This window comes from Leptinotarsa decemlineata, unplaced genomic scaffold (assembly GCF_025532065.1).
Source record: "Leptinotarsa decemlineata unplaced genomic scaffold, Ldec_3_MD MMD2_P_RNA_scaffold_7, whole genome shotgun sequence".
NCBI classification, from domain to species: Eukaryota; Metazoa; Arthropoda; class Insecta; order Coleoptera; family Chrysomelidae; genus Leptinotarsa; species Leptinotarsa decemlineata.
In genome coordinates this window covers 5141186-5161984 of record NW_027412534.1, presented here as the reverse complement: position 1 = coordinate 5161984, position 20799 = coordinate 5141186, and the positions used below count along the sequence as shown (strand labels likewise).

General features: G+C 30.9%; 1 protein-coding gene across 3 annotated transcripts in view; it reads right to left on the bottom strand.

Moving 5' to 3' along the window:
- The window catches only part of LOC111512592 (uncharacterized), a 212935-nt gene extending 192614 nt beyond the window's left edge, over positions 1-20321 (bottom strand). For 2 of the 3 annotated variants that reach the window (XM_074170256.1, XM_074170255.1), the window contains exon 1: positions 20033-20320. The gene's annotated coding sequence lies outside the window, so the exon portion shown is untranslated. Of the gene's footprint in view, positions 1-20032 lie in introns of all 3 variants that reach the window. The other variant, XM_074170258.1, reaches the window with a different exon arrangement.
- Positions 20322-20799: the final 478 nt, after the last annotated feature.

Here is a 20799-nt window from a genome sequence, read left to right as displayed (position 1 = left end):
GGAGTTTATCAAAAGAAATTATTTTCTTATAACATAAAATGTCATTTTAAAAATTTGAAAAAATCTAGTATCTTCTTAACACTTGAATGAAACGAGTCCCGTAGAAAAAAAAGTGTTTTCATCATTTTTCAAAAAGTTATTCAATTGTTAACTAACAAATTTTTTCCCAATATCCGTTGGCATAAATAATGGGATAAACGGTATAAATAATTGGTCTATAAATTTTAAACTTCGTGGAGCCCTTTTGATATATATATACTTCAAACGATCCTGCGATAATAGTGCATAAAAATGTATCAATGTGTTAATTATAATAATTTTTTATAACTATTGCAAAATGAAATATCTAAAAGTTGTTGATAAAAAATTATTTTCCATTGGTATTTAGCTATGTCTGTTTTCACATTAAACGATGGCAGTTATTAACATAGGATATGAATTTTTTACGTAATTTGTTCAATAAATGGTTTTAAACAAATAGAGAAATAATATTTTTGAATTTTTTTTTGCTATTTTGTTGTCTAGAGATAATTATGATTAAAAAAATTCTCAATTTTAATTTTTAATTGTTTAAAATCGATTTTTTTATATTTCGACTGTTTGAATGATTAGTTGAGAAATAATTTTGCTTTTGAAAATCATAATTTACACTTTTAAATAGGTTGGCAAAAAAAATGTTTATTCATTTTTTAATTGTTTATTAGTTTAACAATTTGTTATGAACAAATATTGACCAACGTTATATTTTTTTCTGGAGCAGAAAAATGAAATGAATTAAAAAAAAATATGGCACTTTTTTATATATAGCTGTTTTTATAGTTTTTTTCTGCTTCACAAATTTATGACAACGGAAATTGGGAAAAACTAAAATTTGTCAGTTAACAATTGAATAACTTTTTGAAAAATGGCGATAAAACTTTTTTTTTACGGGACTCGATTCATTCAAGTGTTAAGAAGATACTAAATTTTTTTCAAATTAAATAAAAAATATTTCTTTTGATAAACTCTCTTTTGCGGCAGGCAGCGCATGCGCGCCTATTTTCAAAGTCAAATTAAAATTATAAATAATGGAGGTGGAGTTTCGGGAGTCGTGACTTTTTTATCGGAAATTTCCTCCCCTTCAACGAGTTTTTTTCAAAATTGCTTAAATATTAATAATTTTTGAGTTATTAACGAAAAACAAAATACCATTTCTTATTTTGTTATTAACAATTGCAATTTTTCACCTGCACCAAAATTCTTCAAAAACATTTTTCTAGAGGTTATTCCGAATCGAATGAGCTATCGCTCATATTTTTAGGACCTTCATCTCTATTTTTCATGTTTTTGAACTTATTGATTAGACTAAATCGATGTCAACTGCAATATAAGCTAAATAATAAATGATTTTTTCTTATATTTTTCAATATTTACATCTGATTATCGAGAAATCTACCAAACGTAATGCTATTCTACACCTACAGTCAATCATTTATTCATACCATGAGACTCTTCTCATGAATTTTTTTATATTGATCAATAGTTGTGCATTCAGCAGTTTGCCTTCAAAATGATTTTCAATTTTTATGTTTTCTTGATGCTTCCTACTTTTTTGGACATCATTCGTGAAGAGTAATTCACAGTTCTGAATTTGAAAGTGTGCTTTACTTCATACGCTAACCTTACACTAACATGTAGAAGTTGTTGCTAGTAGTAGAGTTTGCACCCGTTCTAAATCCCCTCCTAGATTTTTGAACTGATTAAGACTAAGTTATCCACGGTCAGGGAAATGATAAAAAACTTCGTTCTGGTTCTTCGTTTAATAAAAATTACTGAGTGAACAAATAAGTTAATAAAGTTAATATTTAATAAAACATCTACAATATTTTCAGAAGGTTGTGGAATCGTCTTCAATCGATATTTGTAGATGTATTGTTGGAGTGAATTTTGGAAGAGGAAGATTTTAATCTTCCTCTTTGAAGATGATCACTTGGTGATCGAAATACGTGTCGAGGTGTTAAAAATAACGATTTGGTGTTGGGAAAAAACTCCAGTAATATTCATTACTACACCAAAGGTTCCAAACAGTGAATCATAAGGAGTGAATTTTGGCAGTATAAAATTCAAGAGGAAAAACAAAGTCTCCTCTCTAAAAACGGTTCAATCTTCCGTTAACGTAAACGGAGATATTATAGCCATCGATCCGTTATTGCTATTTCAAAGGATATCGTTAACGATCGACAGAAAAAAAGATATGGAAACTCCATCAATTTGGACTTCCATTGTCTAATATAATATAAATTGATGTGAAATCGCTGAAAAAATATTGAAGAGATTAACCGAAAATAACAATTTTATTAAACAAAAAACTGAAATTACAAAGAAATAACGTACAAGCAACAGCCAAAAAATAATAAAAAATAGAAATCTTGATAAAAGCTGAAAATTTAAAGAATTTAAAAATATTAGTAACAAAAAATGTACTGTACTGTCCTGTATCTGAACCAGAAATCCAACCACCATCAATCAACTAAGAGAGGAATCAACAAGACTCTACTGGACCGTGATTTTGGGCTCTGTAATACGAAGGAAGGTCTCAAAAAGGAACTAGGCATCATCAAAAATGACTTTCAACGAAATGGTTACTCCAGAATGATGGTAGAAGAAGCTTTGGCTAGAAGACAGCAAGAGCTCCAAAAAGAGGGAAGCCTTCAAAATCAGTACTTGTACTGATGTACCCTACATCAAAAGATTATCGGAAAGGATAAGAGGGATTGGGTCCAAGTATAACATCAGGACCTGCTTCAGATCTGGGAACACAATTGGAGCAGCCTCACAAGAACAGGCCACCAACGTGGACCGCGATTCCAAGAATTGCATTTACCGGATACCAGAGAATCATACAACGGTGAAACTAAGAGGCCATTGAAAGTTCGCATCGCTGAGCACAAGAAACACACACAGCGAGAAGAAACCAGTAAATCCGGAATAGCAGAGCATGTTCGGACTCATCAACATAACATCAAGTGGGCTCAAGCTGAAATCACCCACAAAGAAGAACACTGGTTTAGGAGAAAATTCAAAGAAGCCGCATTTAGTCAAGCTAGCGTAGAGATACGTAACATATGGACACCTCTAATCGAGCGAAAAACGACCAACTCCCGCCAAACGGTCATCCCCCGCTAAAACCAATGAAGCGGTGAGAGGAAAGAGGGGATAGGTGAAAGCACTCGAATGACCTATAAATAGTAAGATCTCGGAGGAATAAGTCCAGTTATCACCCGATGACGATTGTGGATACTAACAATCGAAACGTCGTGACGTAACTTGGTTTGGAATCTTCTAATTTTTACTTTTCATTTTTTCTTAATAATATTTTCTTTATTTTCAGCTTTTATTAGTATTTTTTTTTTGGTACTGCTTGTATGTTATTTCTTTGTAATAACCGTTTTTTGTTCAATAAAATTGTTATTTTCGGTTAATCTTTTAAATTTTTTGGGGGATTTCAAATCAAATTATTTTATATTAGACAACGAGAGTCCGACCTGATGAAATACACCACGAAACATTGTCAACCACCTTGAAACATATGGAAACTTATTTACAATACGAACTTGCACCTTTTCCACTCTTTTTACAAAAATGGCCTCAGGAAAAATGTAAAATCTCAACTCTACGAATTATTTGTGTGTGTGAATTGACCAACGCATTCTGATGGCATAATGCATGTCTTCGACGGTGGATTTTTACTGCACAAAGTAATTTGGCAGAAAAATGAAACGGTGGAAGAGATCATGAATAAATATTTGCGCTGTGTAGAAAAACATTACGCAGCAAGCAGCTAGCAAGCTGCTAGCAAGCTGTGATGGGTACCTCGAAATTGAAAAATCAGTTACTGTCACAACAGTATCTGCAGCTATACTTCAACTAGAAGAGGAGAACGTAGTCGTAGAAAAACTTCAGACAATATTCCAGAGTTTGACTATTATCAAAACCATACAAAAATACCATATTTGCAAGAAAAATTTTTACCTAACGAGAAAAATAAGGACAAAATAATAAAAACTTTAATGAAAAGAATACAGTCTAAAGGGTTTTCCTGTAAACGAGTAGAAGAAGATACTAATGCTGACATAATTAAGACCTCGATAGAAATTGCCAGAGATACTAATAAAACTGCCGTTTATGTGTGATTGACGACTGGTTTATTTTGTGGTAATTCATGATCACTTCAATCAAATGATAAAAACACTTTTGTCTAACTACCACTACTTGATTTTATTTATACGACCGGTTTCGGGTTTGATCCCATTATCAAGTATAAGGGTATTTCTCATCAAATTGCGAAATTTGATTCCCGAGTCATTGGTTCCGAATCATATGCATTAACTACACAAGTCTTTTTTTTTATTTAATTTATGCTGTCTAATACTATTTTTATACGTAACCCTATGAAATTAGTACCTGTCAACACTTTCAAATGTTTCTAAATGGCGATTTCTTCTCAACTATAGGTGCAATAAAATATTACGTTAAAAATAGCTAAGAGTTACATTTATGACGATCATTACCTCACGTTACATATTATATTAGGTATTTTAGTATATATATATATATATATATATATATATATATATATATATATATATATATATATATTTATATTATTTGTTGTTTGTATGCGTTTTTGGAAGTAATATGCATATTCGAAATGTAAACAACAAATTGAGGTTATGTACCGGCATTCTTGTAGCTTTAGTTAAAATTCGTCATTCCCTCATGGTCATTTCCTCACTACATTTGGGAGTGAGGTGGGATGAGGGAATGATTCATAAAGTATTCTATATTTCTTTTAGATTTTTCATTTATTTCTAGCAACTGGTATTATATGGTGCTTAATTAAAACCAGGTACAAGTATATGGTAGCAAAATGACACGGTCAATGAGGTTGAGTGCTGCAGGAAAAAAATTAGAGTATAATAGAAAAAATGGAGAAAAAATGGAAAATAATACCGAATTTTTGGAAAAACTGCGGGAAAAGGACAGATCAAAGTATTTAAAGAAAACAGATATGGGTCAGGTGAAATCAGTTATACATATGACTGCTAGAGAACTTAGACAAAAACTAAAACAATGAAAAGAAAATAGTAAAGTGTATAGAAATAAAAAAGCTCTAATATACAAACATTTACATAGAGTACTTGATAATACACCCCCACAAAGTCCAGCATCAGATATGCAGCAAAGTAGAGAAGATGTAGCTGTTCGAAATAGACGACAGATGCGAAGGCGCCGAGCTATTTTGTATGCAAAAATTGTAAATTTGGAAAAAAAAATAAGAATGCAGTGAAATTTACTGAAAAATACAAGAAAAGGTACAAAGGTAATATAAAAGTTCCTGAGATTGTGAAGAAGAAATTACTTTTCAGCGAGGCGTTAACAAGAGACCTAGAGACAAGTTACAATGGTTTTGGAAAGGAACATGAAAAAAAGAAAAAGTATTCAAATCACTGCAGAAATAAATACAAATTACTTCATGAATCAAAACCTTTTTTCAAAAAATATACTTCCAAAAGACAAAAACCTCGCAAAATAAGCACTAAAATGCTTAGTGTCGAAGACGATGTAGTTGAATTTTTGGAGAGAGCTGAAAATTCAAGAATGTTATCGGGTAAAAAGTACTGTTTAAAATCCAACGAAGGTAAAACACAACAAAAGCGTGTTTTATATGATCACTGCATAATTAACAGCAACAGTTTTTAAGCACAGTTAATTATAAGATAAGTTTATCAACCTTCTGAAGATTCCGACCTTTTTGGATTACTTGGAAAAATATTAATGCACGAAATATTTGCCAATGCATACAGCATGCCAATATTCAACTGATGCTGGGAAGACGTGATGCAGAAAATAAATACGCCAAAGTTAGTTGAGAAGGGGAATTATGTTATAACAGAGATAGATGAGAGTGATGTGAAAATTAAGAATGATTAATTTGATCTCAAAGAATAAAAACTAACGCAAGAAAAAATTAACATTAATGATTATTATTGTTACTTAAATATATATGAAGAAGTTTAAAGTTATGAAGAGTATTAGATACAAAGATTAAAAATAAATACTTGTAAGTTTAAAGATAGAAAAAACATTTATTACCTTTTTATTAATATATTTGTTAATTTTTTGAGTTATTTATATCGACCATAAGTACAAAGTTTTTTAGTTGCTCTTTTTCAGAATAAGATTTTTTTTTTCATTTTATACGAAACACATAATTTTGTTTATTATTCTTTGTTTTTTATCTGAAAATAATAATAAATCATTCCCTCACCCTGTTAATCATTCCCTCATTTTTATTTTTTTAAATATTTAGTTTCAAGAGAATATAGACAAAAAATGGCAGACCAAGACTTCTAAATACACACATCGGAAAAGTCTAGGGATATTTTTATAACATACTAAATATCATAAAAATAAATGCATGAGGTCGTTTAATTTCGATTAAATTGGTATACTCGACCACCCTGTAGATTTCTATGGGTTGAACAAAGCCTGCAAAAACGGTAACTAATCTTTTATCAAGTTTTTTACAAACTGTAGGTTTTCGGCTAAAATGAATAATCTGAAAGTGTCGAGTTTGTATATTCTATGCAGTTCTTGCTCAGCAATTAAACTGGAAATATTGTGCTTTAACATGGAACGCCATCACTTACCATTGGCTGAGATGAATAGAGCTGTAGGGCTTCTTCAAGGTGGCATGCGACAAAATGATGTAGCTCTTCGTTTGGGGGTCCCCCAAAGTGTTATCAGTCGATTGTGGCGGCGTTTCCGTGAAACTGGCAGTCCGGCCGAACAACATCCAGGGCGAGGACGCGCTACAACTGCAGTTTAAGACCGATTTTTGGTCTTAACCGCAAGAAGACAACCGACAATCACAGTACCTGAGTTGGTTAACGTGTTGCAGCAGACGCACCAGGTAACCATTGGTCGTGATACTGTCAGAAATCGACTGCATGAAGCAGATCTCCACAACAGAAGGCCACTTAGATGTCCACCTTTGTCGAGAGGCAATCACGGTAGAAGATTAGAGTGGTGTCAAGAACATCAAAACTGGGATGCAAATGATTGGGCCACAGTTTTGTTTACAGACGAATCCAGATTCTCACAGCTCGACAGTACCTCGACACCATTCTTCTATCTATCGTCCGTCCGTTTGCTGGTGCTGTTGGTGAAAACTTCCACCTAATGCACGATAATGCTCGTCCACATGTCGCGCGTCTAGTGACTGACTGGCTCACCAACGAAGGGTTGATGTATTGCCATGGCCAGCACAATCACCGGACCTGAATCCCATCGAGCATGTGTGGGACATGCTACAACGAAGAATTACTCCGCATATGGGGAACATTCACACAACGTTTCCATTGAGAGAGCTTTTAATCGCTGAATGGGCAAATGTACCTCAACAAGACATTGACAATCTCATTTTGTCGATACACGATAGATGTAGGGCCGTAATAAAGCAGTGTGGAGGCCATACTTTGTACTGATTCCAATTTTTTTTGTATCATGATTTTTTTTCGGGGTGCCAAAGAGCCATATTTTTTTTTTAGTTTTGCTTATATGCGCACTCAGTAGTTTTGACCATTTAATAAATTTTGTTGTAGGTTACATTCGTTTAATAATCACCCGTCAACTTTTTTTCCCTGAAGCGATCTGAAAAAAATTATTGCCATTTTTAAAAATATCCCTAGACTTTTCCGATGTGTGTAGATCTCTTCGAGCTACTTTATTGGTTTCAGCAACAAAAAAAAGAAAATTCCATTGAAAAAAGAAATTTTAATTATGTCTCAAATTTTGAAATTTCGTAAGAAATACCCATAAATATTATCGAGTTTACAAAACTTATCAAGTTTTATACTTGATATAGGAGGTCAAACCTGAATCCGGTCTTATAAATAAAATCCACTAGTGGTAATTAGACAAAAGTGTTTTTGTCATTTCATTAAAGTGAAAACTGTCGTTGTTGTGGGTCAAGATATTGATCTTTTGGTCCTTTTAAATCAACTAAATTCAAATAATCATGACTTTTATTTTCGCAAACCAGGTTCTGGAAATGTAAAGGATCTATTTTTCAGGTCTAATAATTTCAAACATGAATCCTTCAAAAATATTGTTGCATTTCTGCATTGTTTTTCAGTCTAGTTCACATGTAGTTTTTTTTGTAACATTTTTCAGCTCTGTCCAAAAATTACGACCAAGGTGTCATTCATTCGAAAAATAAAATAAATTCAAAAAAAAAAGAAAAAACACATAGTTACTTTTATTATAGAAAAAAGTATTGAAAAAAAAAATGTTTATAACAATTTTTTTTTAAATAAACAATTAAAAAAGAATAAAGGAAAAGTTTTTCAAAACCTTGATTTAAAAAAAACGGTTCCTTAATTTCAATATTTAGTTGCAAAAAACGATTGTTAATTAACAAACGCATTTTTCAGCAACAAAGAAATTTTTTTAAGAAACCATTTTTTTTCTAAAAATCATGATTGTTTTCCAGTAACATAATGCAAAAACGAATTTTTGAATTGCTTACAATGTATTTGTTTATAATAAAATTATCAACAATAGCTGTAAAAAATTTAAAAAAAAATATCATTATATTTAATTTTCAATTGTTAATAAAAAAATGACAATTTTTTTATTTTGGCAACAACAATATATTTTTTTGCCTATTAAGGATAACTTCACCAAAGGAAAAAATGTCAGGGTTTTAGTTTAATGATTATAGGGATTTTTATATTAACTTTCAATTCAGACAAAGTTATTAATTAACAAATTTATAATTAACGTTAAAATTGGGATAAAAATTTTTTGACTGCGAATTATTGTTTATTGATGTATCTTTCCCAACATCACCTGAATTTTTTCATTCCTTAATATTTATATTTAATATGTTTAAATATTTTTTTTGTTTTTATATCAGAGTGACGAAAGGCGTGCGGAAGTCAGACTACCGCTTTTGGCTCTATCTTCAGGGCTATGTAAAAATTATAAATAATCGAGATACAGTTTCGGGAGCCGGGACTTTTTTTACGCAAATTCATTGATCTTTTCAAATCTTTTTTCAATTTTACAAAATTTTGAAAATTTTCCGTGATATTAAAAAAAAACTAAAGCCCCATTTTTTTTCACTTAATTGTTTATAACTTTTGTAATTTTCATCGGCGCATTTTCGGACCTTTCCTTAAACTTTCTAGGCAAAAATACGAATCGAATGACAGCTTGGTCGTGATTTTTGGACAGGGCTGAAAAATGTCACCAAAAAGAGCTAAATCAAGTACATGTGAACCAGACTATTTCCGGTTGCGATACATCTGGATTTGCCGGAGATGGAAAGAAAAGTATCGTAAATTCATTATTGGACGCTAAAAATTTGTTAAATTTGGCCAATGTTTTTTACAAGAAAGATGCAAGTAAAGATGATAGAAAAAAATTTATTACAATTAATTGAATCTATTTATAAATGTAAAAATGAAAAAATTACACTGAATCAATTGAGATTTCAAAAATATCAATTGGCAAAAATTAAATCATCTTTCATTTTGGCATTTTGGCCCATTGAAGTTGTAGCAGCAGAACAACATTTACAGGGCATTTTATCAGCTTCAAACTTGGTTTGGTAACGAACTGACAGCAACAGATTGGGGCTGGAAGCAACATCAATGTGGCAATATTTCCGGAATTAATTCCCAAAAGGAATTCATTCCGGAAATATTGCTTAAAACTATTTGCTGCAGCTGTGAAACTGGATGTAACAGTTTAAAATGTGGCTGTCGAAAACATGGTTTGAAATGCACACATTTATGCTCAAATTGTCACGGTTCTGAAAATTGCACCAATATGAAAGAAAAAACCTACGAGGAAGTTAATGATTCAAATGAAATTGTGGATGAAGAGCCAATGCAGACTGGAAATAATATTTGAGACGAAGAAGGTGATGGTTTTGAAGATTTTCAAGATCAACTAGAATTGGAAAGCTTTGTCGAATCTAACCATGAAGAAATACCATCAAAGAGAACCTTGAGTAAATAAAATTTAAGATAAGATTAACTTTCTTGAAAATATTATAATCAATAACGTGATCAGAATGAAGTATCTAAATTCAATAGTACGATTCACTTGTATATTTATATTTTATGAGATTTTCTATGACATGAATCTAATTAGAATTGATTAAATAAACTTTCCAATTGAATAAAATTGCAGCAATCACTTTTTTGAAATTAAGCATAATGATTTGAAAAATCCGAATTCGAGTTTTTTCCATTTTTTGCATTTTCTGAGAACATTTACTATAGTAATGTATATTTTTATACTGTTAAAAGCTATCTACAAAATAGAGTGCAATCTGTGAAAATCACCGATGATCTGAGTGATCCAAGAGAAATATAACTTGGAGTTCCACAAGGCACAGTTCTGAGACCTGTTCTTTTTAATCTATATTCAATTGATTTATTCAAACTCAGAGGTGTAGGCGAAATTATTGTATATGCTGATGATACCGCAATATTTTATGAAGCAAAAACATGGGATATGCTAAAAACGAAGGTTGAAAATTATATGATACAAGTAAAAAAATAGTTTGATCCAAGGTTACTAACATTAACTACTAAATAATGGAACTTGCTCATTTGAAACTCTTGAAGTCAAAATTGAAGGAATAACGCTGACAATTGATTCAACAAATGAAATGAAGAATTTATTTGTTCACACAGATGAAGACCTGAAATTGAAAACACGATACTTTTGATTTTAAATGGATTACACAAGAAATGAGTTATCATGAAAGGAACTACTCTTCATACCGGGTGTCAACGAATCTTCTATACCAGGGGTTCCCAACCGGTGGTACGCGTGCCACCAGTGGTACGCGGAAACGTTTCAGGTGGTACGCGTGAGTGATGTAAGCAACATGCTGTTAATAGCAAACATGACTCAGCTCACGGGTCGCTAGAAAAACGAAATATCCATAACCCAGTGAACGACCTGACATCTTTGATTTTCTATAACATTAGAATTTATAATTCCTAGGTAATATAATAATAAAACAGTTTATGAATTTTACCTAGGAATCCCCAGATAGTACAATTGGAAACATCAAACAAAGGGTGTTTATTTTTTACCTGTAGGTCTTTAAAAGAATTGTCTTTTACTTTCACTTGGCATTACAGGTTCGTTGTGGGTGTTGTAATCATTAATTCTGATTTCGCATAAGAAAACTGAACCATGAAACGATTTCTGACGTCCTCTTCTACTTCAAAGGATTGTGCTAAAAAACCTAAATTACCGGCCAATCGTAAATACGATGAAAGCTACTTACATTACGATTTTATAGTGAAGTCAGGGACTGAAATCAGTGACATTCCTTTTCCTCAATGTGTTGTATGTCTTGAAACACTTTCGAACCAGTCCATGAAGCCTTCGATACTGATGCGACACCAAAATACTCTGTTTATTTAAAAGAGAAATCTTTAACTAATTTCTCGATCGGATGTAAAACCGAGTACCCCTTGTTCTTCCGGAAAGCGCTGCTATTTTTTGATGCCATTTGTTACGAGTTACTTGTGTAAGAGTGGGTTTTCTGAACTCTTGTACATAAACAATAATGTATATCAAGTTGACGAGAAACTTTTCGAAATTTGCAAAACGAATGATTTCATAATTTGCCGCTATTTATTCGCTAATTAGTTGAGGAAGAAAATATTTTTTCGCCCCTTTTCAAAAAAAATACCAGTTTTTTATTATAAAGATTTCCAGAACATAGACTAGACCATTGGTTTAGTATATGTATTCGGTAATTAGTTGCGGAGAAAAATATTTTGTCTCCCCTTTTTTTAAAAAATATATGTTGTCTCGCTAACTTGATATCAAGTTAGCGATACCATTTTATTATTATAAAGTTTTCCAAAACTTAGACTAGACCATTGGTTCAGTATATTTCTTCGCTAATTAGCTGCAGAGAAAAATATTTTTTCGACCCTTTTTTTAAAAAATACATGTTAGCGATACCACTTTTTTATTATAAAGTTTTTCAGAACTTAGACTAGACCATTGGTTCAGTATATTTATTCGCTAATTAGCTGCGGAGAAAAATATTTTTTTGCCCCTTTTTTTGAACAAATACATGTTGTCTCGCTAACTTGATATCAAGATAGCGATACCACTATTTTTATTATAAATTTTTCTAGAACTTTGACTAGACCATTGGCTTGTTATATTTAGTCGCTAATTAGTTACGAAGAAAAATATTTTTTCGAATACATGGTGTCTCGCTAACTTGACGTCAAGTAGGTGACTTTTTTATTATTAAGTTTTCCAGAACTTTGACTATAATATTGGTTTGGTATATTTATTCGCTAATTGGTTGCGGAGGAAAATATTTGATCTACCTTTTGTTTCAAAAACATTCATAGTCTCGCTAACTTAATTTTTGGAAAAAAAAGTTTTTGGCTTTCTACTACTTATTCATTTAAAGTAGAACTCATGTGAATGATATCTGTTTTTATTTCACAACGAATGTTTGAAATACAAACTGAGTAGAGAAAAGTATCTTCTGTATATTTTCACAAACTACACTTAAACGATTTGATCTCCACTAACTTTATTGAAAATAATCATAACATGTTTCGCTAAAACATTAGCTTTTTCAAATTAATCATTTGAAAAAGCTAATGTTTTAGCGAAACATGTTATGATTATTTTCAATAAAGTTAGTGGAGATCAAATCGTTTAAGTGTAGTTTGTGAAATTACTATGGATCTTCATCAAGTAACGGCCGAATCAATCAGAAAAAAAAAAAAAAAAAAAAAAAAAAAAAAAAAAAAAAAAAAATATCTTCTGTATAATTCAGTGTTCATATAGAAGTATTTTTTTCGAAAGAATTTTTTTTCTTTCGTATAATTCAATGTTTATATGAAAGTAGCTGTTTCAGGAGGACTTTCTTTCAGTTTGTGTCTGAAAGTTACTTCTTTGCATGATCTGCACATCCATGTATAGAGTTACTTATTTTGAAATTGAAAACTTCCTTTCTGTCTTTGGAAGATTCCCCCATCCTTCTTTTTTTGTATCAAGATGGAGTAGTAGAAAGCCAAAAACTTTCTTTCCCAAATATTAATCACTCCTTAAAAATATAACCCCTTCAATTCAACCAAAAACTTTCTTTTCCAAAAATTAATCACTCCTAAAAATTTAACCCTTTCTATTCAAATAAGATTCCTCTTGGCTGGGATTTAATCGAATATGTGAATGAATGACATTAAGATGTCATCGATGACATAAGCAGATCAAGCTTATTTCGTGACATTCAAAAATCGTAATTCATGAATGAACTGTATGTATTTTCTACAATGTTATCCAATTTGGTACTGAAGAGCCTTGGGGCAAGTGTCTTAAGGCGAAACATCCATGTAACTAGTAAGGAGACAGTGTTCCATGTGAGTGCAATTTGTTACCGTTCATTTAAAGTAGAACTCATGTGAATGATATCTGATTTTTATTCCACAAGGAATGTTTGAAATACAAACTGAGTAGAGAAACGTATCTTCTGTATAATTCAGTGTTCATATAGAAGTATTTGTTTCGAAATAATTTTTTTCTTTCGTGTAATTCAATGTTTATATGAAAGTAGCTGTTTCAGGAGGACTTTCTTTCAGTTTGTGTCTGAAAGTTACTTCTTTGCATGATCTGCACATCCATGTATAGAGTTACTTATTTTGAAATTGAAAACTTCCTTTCTGTCTTTGGAAGATTCCCCCATCCTTCTTTTTTTGTATCAAGATGGAGTAGTAGAAAGCCAAAAACTTTCTTTCCCAAATATTAATCACTCCTTAAAAATATAACCCCTTCAATTCAACCAAAAACTTTCTTTTCCAAAAATTAATCACTCCTAAAAATTTAACCCTTTCTATTCAAATAAGATTCCTCTTGGCTGGGATTTAATCGAATATGTGAATGAATGACATTAAGATGTCATCGATGACATAAGCAGATCAAGCTTATTTCGTGACATTCAAAAATCGTAATTCATGAATGAACTGTATGTATTTTCTACAATGTTATCCAATTTGGTACTGAAGAGCCTTGGGGCAAGTGTCTTAAGGCGAAACATCCATGTAACTAGTAAGGAGACAGTGTTCCATGTGAGTGCAATTTGTTACCGTTCATTTAAAGTAGAACTCATGTGAATGATATCTGATTTTTATACCACAACGAATGTTTGAAATACAAACTGAGTAGAGAAAAGTATCTTCTGCATAATTCAGTGTTCATATAGAAGTATTTGTTTCGAAAAAATTTTTTCTTTCGTGTAATTTAATGTTTATATGAAAGTAGCTGTTTCAAGAGGATTTTCTTTCAGTTTGTGTCTGAAAGTTACTTCTTTGCATGATCTACACATCCATGTATAGAGTTGAATATTACTGGAGTTTTTTCCCAACACCAAATCGTTATTTTTACACCTCGACACGTGTTTTGATCACCAAGTGATCATCTTCAAGAGGAAGATAAAACTTTTTATCTTAAAATTGATTACTTCCTTCCTATCCTTGGAAGATTCCCTCATCCTTGTTTTTTGTATTAAGATGGAGTAGTAGAAAGCCAAAAACTTTCTTTTCCAAAAATTAATCACTCCTAAAAATATAACCCCTTCAATTCATATTTGGCTTTCTTGTCGAACTTTTCATACATACATACAATTTTGTAATGTACTACCGGAAAATTGGAATGACGACAAAATCAGGTATCGTTCCTCTTGCTATACAAAATTTTGAGTGAAATCAAAATATTTGTGTTATAAACGGTAAGTCGATTGAATATTTTTTCATTAAATTTTTAAAATATATGAAAAATAACTTATTAAGTAAAAATTTTCACGTTATTATGTAAAAAACATTCGAGTAAGTATTTCCATGATTAAATTATTGCAATATTTTTTAAACAATCATTTTATGAAGTGCATTATACTTTACATATTTTTCTAAAAAATTTGGAGCATAATAGATATATATTCAATACAGTAGTTAATTTTACCGCGTGCTGCTCATTTTCGTACAGTAAAATTACAGCAAATGTATTGTCGTGAACTAAAAAAAAGCAAATTGTTGTCCCAAGTGTGTAGTTTTCGGTTGTGATCATGGAAAATGTTTATCTTCCATGGTTTCGAAGTAATTCAGAGAGAACTATAGTCCGTTCATAATTTGTCGATAGCACAAAATGAGGGCCCAAGTCATAAAACGGTCGTAAAACTCGTAAAATCATAGGCGGAGGTTCCTGAGGTGTTTATTCATTAAATATAAAGCTTCAGTTTATATTCGAAACTTGCCTTGAAAGGGTGAAGTTGTTACGAACGAAAATAATTTTTGGTTTAGTAAATTTTTTAATCGCATTTAATTTACGGCTCGTCTGCAATGTATGGTGTAATGCACACATCCTTTGAGGATGGGCTTTGAGGATATTATTCGGCGACTCATTAATTTATTCATGTTATTACAGATTTAGATATCACAGACGAACAAAATGAAGAAGATACTGATGAAGATGAGAGTGATGCTAGCAGCGACAATGATGAATATTTGTCTGATGAGTTAGACGAAAATCAATTTTTTCTTTTTTTATGTGTAAATACTAATTTTTTAGGTATGTTAATTATTTTTTCATGTATTCTAGATAATAAAAGTTGATATATTTCAAAAAATACATTTTCACTTTACGTTATGTTTCACATAGGAAAACGAAAATAACTATTATTCTAGGACTAGGGATATATACCTGTTTTATTTGAACGAAAAACACACTAATCCATCACGTGATACCTTTGTCCTACGGTTACTAATAAAAAAAATGGTCTTGTGGTATTGACAACTTTGGAGAGTCGGACAAGAAAAACATACCACGAAATTTGTAGGACATCGTGGGTGTTAAATTATATAAATATCAACTAACTGACCAAATAAAATTCAGCTGGTTAGTAATTATATTTCATGTCTTTGTAAATAGTACATGTTGCAAAGGGGGGACCTCTTTGATCAAATCGAGCAATTTGTGGGGCAAATATTTTTTCGGCTAATTCAGATAATTTCAGAATTATATGAAAAAAAAATACAGTTAGTAATGAATTTTTGACAACCGCCAAATCAACAACTTACATTCTTATTACCCCTGTTAGCTACCACTTACGAAATTTTTGTACTGGCAAATATTGGGCGTCTTGTTAAAATGAAGCTACTCACGGAAAATTAGCTTGTTAGTAATAAATAACGAAAAAGGGCGAGGGATCCCGGACTATTAGGTTTCTATGGCCACATATCAACTCATTCTAACAGTTTAGAGTCCGAGGAGGAAAAGAAAACCGAAAAAGAAAGTTAATGTTTTCTCTTCCTATGCTTCAACGTTTGCAAGGTTATTCTCCTAATTGAATATACTTATTAGCCGGTTTTCATATTACATAGGGTTTGTAGATAAAACATAGGATTCGTAACTGTATACCTTCTACAGCTTCAGCTACAGATCTGCAGCAGAATAACCCTACTAGATTTGATGCAAATGAATAATTTGTAGATTCATCAGAAGTGAAATGAAACGAGACTGTTAACGAAAAAAAAAGTATAAATCACATGACGAGTTCAAAAATTGCTAATTGAAAAAATTAGTTCCAACAATACCATGATGTCGGTTAATGAGGAAACTGTGGATTTTTGTCCAACCGAAGTTTCATATATTCCTGGTCTATGCGTCAATTCATCATCAGTAAACTAACTTGATGAAAAACGAAATCCAGCCCAGTTTTTCTATGATATCTGCCAGATTACTAATCAGACTAATAACTGCTAGATACTGCTGCAAGAACAGGAAATTAATTCGAACAGAACACAAATACCTTCCAGATATGGCGGTGATGACTGGAGAAGTTTTCAGCTAAGAGGTAGTGGATATCTATACCTCAAGAAAAGAAATATTCTTCAATATTTTGGTCTGGCCAAATAGTAGAGGATAAGAGAATAGTAGGATAAGGTTCAATCATAATAGATCACAAGGTATATATTCGTGAACCGGTTCAGAATAACGAAATGTAGAAATTGTTAGTTACTATGACACCTTTGTAGGTACGTTTATACCTACAAAGCTGATGTAATATCAGCTTACAGTAGCACTCTTCAGTGTCCACGCAATAAACAGAAGCTGAGCATTTGGCTCAGAAGCTTCAGTAATGAGACAAATGAACTGAAGCGATAGTATTCTGACTATAATGTCATCAATCGTAGCAATAAAAGTGCGATAGATTTGTTTTCAACTAATCCGTACAAGATTATAAAACGTTTAAGAGTACAAAATATACTGATTAGTCTAGTTCACATGTACTTTTTTTTGTAACATTTTTCAGCCCTGTCCAAAAATTACGACCAAGGTGTCATTCGATTCGTATTTTTGCCTAGAAAGTTTAAGGAAAGGTCCAAAAACGCGCCGATAAAAATTAATTAAAGTGATAAACAATTAAGTGAAAAAAATGTGGCTTTTGTTTTTTGTTAATATCTCGGAAAATTTTCAAAATTTTGGAAATTTGAAAAAAGATTTGAAAAGATCAATGAATTTGCGTAAAAAAATCCCGACTCCCGGAACTGTATCTCGATTATTTATGATTTTTACAGAGCCCTGAAAATAGTGCCAAAAGCGGGTAGTCTGGCTTCCGCGCGCCTTTCGTCACTCTAACATAAAAACAAAAAAAATTATTTAAAAATATTAAATGTAAATATTAAGGAATGAAAAAATTCATGTAATGTTGGGATACATCAATGAACAATAATCCGCAGTAAAAAAAATTTTATCCCAATTTTAACGGTAATTAATATTTAATAATTAATTTTTTTTTCAGTTTTTTACAGCTATCGTTAATGAATTTATTATAAACAAATACATTGTTTATAAGCAATTCGAATGTTTTTTTTGCATTATGTTAATTGAAAAAATCATGATTTAAAAAAAAATGGTTTCTTAAAAAAATTTCTTTGTTGCTAAAAAATGCGTTTGTTAATTACTAATCGTTTTTTGCAACTAAATATTAAAATTAAGGAATCGTTTTTTTTATCATAAATTCTATTGTTCTTTAAGGTTTTGAAAAAACTTTTTTTTTATTCGTTTTTTAATTGTTTATTTAAAAAAAATTGTTAATCAATTAATAATGAACAAAAAAGAATTGAAGCATATTTGTCATAACTGTCATAACATAATTTGTCATAACAAAGTTATTATAATTATAAAAGCGAAGGAGCGAATGAAAAAGAAAAGTACCTATCAAGGTATCACAATATTAAAAATTTTATAAAAAATAGAATAAATTAAAAAAAAAAAACACATAGTTACTTTTATTATAGAACAAAGTATTGAAAAAAATAATAAAAAATGATAATTTGTTTATAACAATTTTTTTTATATAAACAATTGAAAAAAGAATAAAAAAATAGCTTTTTCAAAACTTTAAAGAACAATAGAATTTATGATTTAAAAAAAAACGGCTCCTTTATTTTAATATTTAATGGCAAAAAACGATTGTTACTTAACAAACGCATTTTTCTGCAACAAAGAAAAATTTTTAAGAGACCATTGTTTTTCTAAAAATCATGATTTTTTTTCAATTAACATAATGCAAAAAAAATTTTTCCAATTGCTTATAAACAATGTATTTGTTTATAGTAAATATATTAACAATAGCTGTGAAAAATTAAAAAAAAATTATTAATTAGTTTTTATCCATGAGACATTGAAATAATGAAAAATTAAAAAAAAATGTAATGTATTTTTTATAAAATTATAATTTTCAATTGTTAATAAAAAAAATAGAAAATAACAATTTTTTTATTTTGGCAACGGTAATCTATTTTTTTGCCTATTAAGGATAACTTCACCAAAGGAAAAAACATCCAGGGTTTTAGTTTAATAATTATAGGGATTTTTATATTAACTTTCAATTCAGAAAAAGTTATTAATTAACAAATTTATAATTAACGGATGAAATTTTTTTATGTATCCCATGAATTTTTTCATTCCTTAATATTTACATTTAATATGCCCCATTTTTTTTTCACTTAATTGTTTATAACTTTTGTAATTTTTATCGGCGCGTTTTCGGACCTTTCCTTAAACTTTCTAGGCAAAAATACGAATCGAATATCACCTTGGTCGTAATTTTTGGACGGGGCTGAAAAATGTCACCAAAAAGAGCTAAATCGAGTACATGTGAACCAGACTAGATGTTCGATACCATTTAGTTCGAGATTTGGTAGCAGATGGATCAACATGTTTCTACAAAAGAATTATCTATGAACAAACATCTTGATTGTATTGGAATCATGGGTTTGCTTTCACCTGAAAATCAAATCTAATAAGGATTTCGAAATGAATCCGCTTTTTCAACTGTTGGATAATGTTACATTGTCACGGGCATAGATAAGTATAAAAAACTGTATACCTACGATGGTTATCACGTTTACACTTTTTCATTAATACATTTCAGTAGTGAATAGTCAGTATTACATACTACAAAGAATTATTGAATGAATATTCATAACCAGCATATTTACAAATTACAAATACTCATATGTTCAAGAGATTTTTAAATTGTAGTTGTATCTACATGTCAGAAGTACAAGTGATTGGGTATCTAGACTGGGTAGAAACATTGAAAATTCAATTCGTCATACGTTTTTTTCCTTCAAGAAAATTACGTGATATTATTAGAAGGGGAGTCATTCAGTTTAGTTGAGATTACACTAAATATTTTTATGGTTAAAAGCACAATATATTATCTCTCATTGAAATTACCAATAGGACAACATTACAAAATGAAACTGTACACTTGAAAAAGTGCAATAAACCTCCCTATTCAAATGAGAAAACTCATATTTTCATTCATTTGTTTGTAGTATCGCTACTGAAAGGAATCATCAATTATACCTATCATAAATTAGACTTTTCTTGCACTCATCAGACCAAACAACCCTACCTTGTAGTTTCCAAATAGGTAAGTCGAATAGCTTTGCGATCAAAAGTTTATGGCATCCTACTCTTCAGTCTCAAAATAATAACACAAAAATGTCAATACTTATCACATCTCTCACAAAAACACTGAGCCGCGATTACAACATTGAAACTTTGTTTGATCGATGACTTATAAGAAAGTAGAATGCACGCGGCAAGAGGGCTTTCGAGTTACAACCTCGTTAGCAGGCGACTATACCTTTACCTTCAGTCAACACGAAATAATCCACTATTCTATGCCGTGCTGCAACCGAATAAAAGATTCACGTTCCCTCTCTATTGCCTGTTCTCTTCGCTTCTCACGCAGGTCCAGTACGATGGAAATATTTGTACATCCAGCACATCATTCACCTGATTCTTCACTACATACGACATGCACTGCAGACTAGCACAATTCTTGGATGTAGTGAGCCTGATTAATTAAAACAGGTGACTTTGTTTCTCAAAATCAATATCGTTTTGAAACGTTCACCTGTTAGATATTAATGATATCGATGAATATTACATTTTTTTCGAATAGAACCTAATTTATATTGCAGATAGCAGAATTTTTAATTGTGGGCTAAAATTTTGTAAACGGCATTTGGAGAATTTAAAGTAATTACCTAATGAAACTTTTAAACCTTTTGTTCTGAATAAAGCAAATATGGAAATCTGCTCTTCGCTGTGGTTTTTCAAGATGGTAGATATCAGACTGTCAGTTCAATAAATTAACAGCCTTCATTGATTCAG